Source organism: Diadema antillarum, unplaced genomic scaffold, assembly GCF_040938485.1.
Source record: "Diadema antillarum isolate AM-2024a unplaced genomic scaffold, OU_Dant_1.0 scf00000163, whole genome shotgun sequence".
NCBI classification, from domain to species: Eukaryota; Metazoa; Echinodermata; class Echinoidea; order Diadematoida; family Diadematidae; genus Diadema; species Diadema antillarum.
In genome coordinates, this window is record NW_027271052.1 from 2,098,306 (window position 1) to 2,104,168 (window position 5,863).

Below are 5,863 nucleotides of genomic sequence, written 5' to 3' on the forward strand. Positions count from 1 at the left end.
AACAAGGCTTTCTTATTTGGCAGTCTTCTGTAGTATTTTTTAAGACTTTGTGCAAGTATGCATGAGGATGATAGCAATCACATCCCTGGTATGCACATGACCTAACATCTTAAAGTGACTACAGGCATTCGTGCTTGACTTGATGTGCTACACTTGTGCTATGCATGCTTAGTTTGTTGACAAAAAAAAAAAAGAAGAAGAAGAAAAACAAAGTCAGACAGTGTAATGGGAGAAAGAGAGGATAGGGTTAGAAATGCTCTGGCAAGATGTCAAGATGCAAACATTGAATTGATATTACATGTTACGTTAATGATGTGCCAATGGAATTGTGTCATTGAAATGTGTTGCGACTATTGAAAGATGGTCAGAGCAGCAAGGTGAACGTTTCTATGGAGACAAGAAAGAAGCCAGATATATCATTTGGTGGACCTGTTATGTGTGCTAAACAAAATGAAGATAACTGCAACTTGTTTTCAATGTCATGTGCAGAAAGCAACCATACATTGAAGGAATTTAAATCTGAAGACTGTAAGACTAACTCCTACAGTGCAAAGTAGAATTCACTCTGTTACTAATATAAAATTGCAAATTGCAATCCACAAATGATGATGGCAGAAATTTGAATATGAGATGCCGACACACTAGAAATAATGAATGTGTGCATGAGGACAATTTACTTTGTTGTCATATATATATATATATGTGTGTGTGACCGTGCACCACAAAACCAGCAGAAAGATGCCAGGCATAGGTTTTTAAGTTAGGACAGATTCTGAAAGAGCAAACTTTAAGCTTTGATATGATGTATAACTCAGATAATTCAGATGGACTCTTTTAACCCATCTAAATATTGAAAAGAAAACATACCGTGGAAAAGTGTTTACTGAGAAAAGAGGCTCCAAAGTATAGGGTCTATTTATGCACTTACTCGGAGCAAGCCATGTTAGCTGTGTAATCAGTTCGACCAAAAAAAATCTCCCCCAAACCAAAAACAAAAGCAAAAACAAAAACAAAACAAAACCAAAATACAGGAAGTGAAACTCCTCAGCATAAACAATGAAGGGATTATCAGATTAAGCTTAAATTGATCATGCTGTATTAACCCTGAACAGGCTGAGCTTTTTTTGGCTATGCTAAATTTGGGGGTGGGGGATGGGATTGGAAGGGGGGAGCCTCTGAGATTTTGACCATCAGTGGCGCGATTGCGACAAAATTCAGCAGGCGTGACACCCACGTCAAAATCGTAAAGATGCCTTAATTTTTTTTCTTAGATTATCATTTTTTCAATCATCAGTAATTTCACTTGATTATGCAGATTAAACCAACATTTTATTTTAGCCTGTTTGTCATTGAAACTTCCAAAAGTCATTTAAATTATCATGTATTTTATTGTTTTTGGAATTTCTTGTGTATTTCTCTGTTGTTAACTTTTGGTTATTCTTATTTTTTTTAATCAGAAATTGTCACTAGCCACTTTTCTACCACAATTAGCATGAAATAAATCAGAGTGATGAATGGTAAAAACATTAAGTTTTTGTGAGTTTTATGACAGAGCAGTGTTCTCTATAAGAAATGTACACAAAGTTGCAAAATTGTGCCCATTTTGGGGTGACATGCCATTATAAAAATGGCTGTGGCTTCATTATGGTCCCAAAAGTTGTGGAGACTTGAAAGCAAAATGTAAAAAAAACTCATTACGAAGTCCTCTCAAATTGCACAATTATTGCACAGAAGCACACGTTTATAAGAGCACGGTTATAATGAAAATCTAGTAACAACAAAGTAAAGATTCAGCTCCCAAAATTATCTGCTCTTTATTCTGTATTGTTTTATTTGTTCAGTTATAAAGAAATTTCGATACGTTGTACTGTATAACAAAGAAAATAGCTGGTCCAAAGGATTTCATTATAATGTGAGTCCACTGTTACACAGTACGCATAATGAATATGTTCTGTTTTTATAGGCTGATTTGTATTATTAGATACACTGTATACGAAAAAATGTTCACATGTTATAATAGAAATATTCACTGAATCAGTTATCTTTTCCTCTGCTCTATCTTTCTAATATCTGCCAGATTTTGTTTGAATGCAGCATGTGATCAGGGTCGCACTTAACTTTTTTTTAACTAGCCAGGCGGACTACTTAGAATCAATTTTGACACTGAAGCAATATTTTGGCTAGCCAGACGGACTAGTTACTTCAGAATTTTGTGATTTTTAGCTAGTCCGACATGATTTTGGGTGGCCAATGGCCAGCGGACCATCGCCAATTTCGAACCCTGGTGATATGTATCAGAATACATGTATGGAGTTCACAGTGTATTGAATACTGCTGTGTGATAAATTTGAGTGAAGACATTTATTCTCCCTTCACCTTAGAATGACAGTGAGTCAGTCATCTTCCAGTTGTGAAGATGAATGGAATACGTGTATATGAATGTATAGTGAATTGATGTCGATATGCCTGAAATGATAGTGTTCATCAAAGCCAGAGATAACTTACTTTATTTAAAACTTATTTTCGTGTTGTATCATTGTCTGTGAATGTCATTTTATGGTGATACACTGTATTTTGTGGCAAGAATGATTGGAATGAATAAAAGCAGTGACATGAAAGGTCACCAAAGTTGAACTAAAGACTGTCATTTTCTAGCTGTGATTTTAGGTAGGAAAGTCTTGTGACCATGTACAGCATGTATAGATATGAGTTAGAAATACAGTCAAGTCTGTGCAAGTGGATTTTGACGGGACTGAGGAGACTGCATCAACTTTGTTGATATTCAAGTTTTGCATGTAAGCAAGAACAACTCATTGATAAACTTCCTATACTTTTCTAGTCAGTTTCCCTAAAAATTGGATCCTAGAATTCTCATTGACTTTAATAGCTGAATCGTCAACATAGTGCCTCAGTGACTTGTGGAGAGTTGACTGTATTTCATTTGTTGAAAGAGAATTAACCCTTTTAACCCCCCCCCCCCCGACATTTCAGGCCACGATTTTGCAACGCGCAAAGATTTTGCCGTGTCGTTTCATTAATTTTTTCATATAAGTCTCAGGCATATTTGAGACCAATTTTGCAACGTCTGGGTACACCATTTGGAATGTATTTAATATTTTGCACAAGCATGTCAACCCGGAAACAGCTCAAATTCATGATATCGTGTGCAAATCCAATGCAATTTTTTTTTTTGTGGTTAAATTGATATGAATTAGATTATTTCAACTTTTAACCATTGAAATTAATCAATTCTAATGAAGATAAGCTCGAAAAAGTGCCTGAAACAAATTTTGGCAAGAAAAAAACAACAGAAAACAAAAGGTTCAAAAAAACAACAAAATACATAAATTAACAAAACAATAAAAAAACGAAAGAAACTGATTTTGATTGTGATATCTTTTTACAAAAAAATTGTTCAATGTGTCTTGAGGAACACTGGCACAAAAATTTAGCAATCCTTCAGTCTTTTCGATGGAGTTATAGGTGAAAATATGATTTCATGCCTAAATTTGCATAATCAATTTATCAAAAATATAAAATCAATTTCTATCTTACATGTATGACCATGTAATCTTGTAGTTGACATCCGGCCCTATGTTCAGGCAAGATTTTACGGCGATCGCACGATCGGCGGCCGTGATCTGAAAGGGGGGGGGGGGGGGGGGGGGGTCAAATTGAGGTCTCAAATAGCCCAGTTAAAATAGGGTTAAAGGTTAATTCTTGAAGTCAGTTGCAAGATTAATGAAGTTATATAGCAGCATTTGAGTGATGATCCATATATGGCAGATTATAGTGATTGCATGAGAAAGTAGAAGTGTAACAATTTTGCTATTTATTAAGATGTTCGTGCGGTTTGGTTTATATTTTCTAGTAGTAATGATGAAATTTACTTCCCTGATACAAACTTGTACAGTTAAAACAGATGTTAGTGACTGCATAGACAAGTTTCAACTCTGCTTTGTAGATTATCCCTGTGAGTGAACAGCTGAATTACTCCACACAAGATTGCTCAGCATGTTGGCAAAGCTTCCCTAGGAGACATTGCAGCCCTTTGACCATTTCTTTGTACATGTACTGTAGAATTCAACGGCAATATTCATGAATAAAACCCTTGCTCATTTAATCATGTGAACACTTTTTCGTTAATTTGTTTCTATATTTATCTTCCATTCTTCAATAGACATAGAGGCATTTTTCAGGGTTTAGTTTTGTGTAAAACTTAAAACAAATCTGAAATCGACGTATAAACTTTTTCTTTGATCAAGATAATAATAATAATGATAATACTGATAATAATGATAATAATAATACTAATAATATTGATAATAATGATAATAATGATAATGATAATAATAATAATAATGATAATAACAATAATAATGATTATTATTATTATTATTATACGATATATATATATATATATATATATATATATATATATATATATACATGTATATATACATCTGTTGATACTTCCTACATAGCACGCCTGAGTGACCCTAATCTTTGTTCTCTTTTCTGCCTTTTATATGAAACTGCACCTCCGAATTCTTATTTCAATCACTTTTTGAATGGGTTAGAATAGTCAAATCACAACAAGTTATTGTTCTAGAGCTTGCTCTACCTATCTTGAGAAATGAAAAAAAAAACATTAGGTTTAGACCTAATCTGATCCAGGTGGTCACACATTCAAACAGATACCATGTCTCTCTGGATGTCCCCAAGCTCACCCCATGTTTGATATGTTTTGTTCTTCTCGGGTATAATAGTCTGCAGAAATGTGTCGAAGGTGAACTTGCGATGCTCATGTGAGCATTAAACTGCGCCAAGTGAAAACACAGCATCTGCCATGTGATTGTATTGCAGATACTGCATTTTTCCTTGGGAGCAGTAGACCTCTTAGGTCTCTTGTTACATGTAGGCCTCACAAAATGTTCATCTTGTCAGGGTAAACATGTACACTCATGAAAGAGGTTTGCTAATTAAAAGCAAAATGTAGCCGATGTAAAGTAGATATCAGTCACGACGCCAGAAAGAATTTTTCCATGACTTTAAAATACAGTTGTATCTCATTATTCTGATGTTAGGAAGAATTTAAAGTCTTCACAATATCTTATTACTCCCATAATAAGATATTTTGAAGACTTGAGATTCTATATCAGTATGACATTTTACTAGTATCTTATGTACATTAAACACACACATTGACTTTATAAAAGTCATTAAAGACAAAAACAAACGTCACAGCTTGAATGTCGCTTTATTCTGTTTCCAGATTCCAGCCTCTTCTTTCATTGACAGTCTACACGTGGCAGGATTTTTATACACAGTGTTGCATCTGTAGGAAGGTGCTCTCTTGCTGTGTATAGTCAGTGCACTTTTTTTTTTTCATTTTGCAACATTGATAGAACGAAATGACAAGAAGGAGCATCGACATAGATAATGAAGTATGAATAGGATATCTTGGGCAATTAACAGACATGAACCATATGAGTCATAAGCCATCCTTGATACAAGTGGCCTTGATCAAAAGAAATGCAATAACAATATTGACATTCAGCACATATAGCTGCATCCATATAGTTCTCTGGCTTAAGCTGGAGTAGATTTTGTAAGAACGAGCGGAACAGGTACAGTTTAAATATATGTGACTTAGTCATTACCTGACACTTCAAGGTTTGTTTGGTTCCATCTGTTCAAATGCAATGTATTTGTTTTGGCCTGAAGACGCACTAGATGAGCCAGGGCTCAAGGGTCAAGTTGGCATAGAAAGGCTAATTTCATGACAACCAGTAGGAGACTCTGAGTGAAGCTCATAAAGCAGCTTTACTTAAACAGTAATTTTACCTCAGTGTCACTTTAT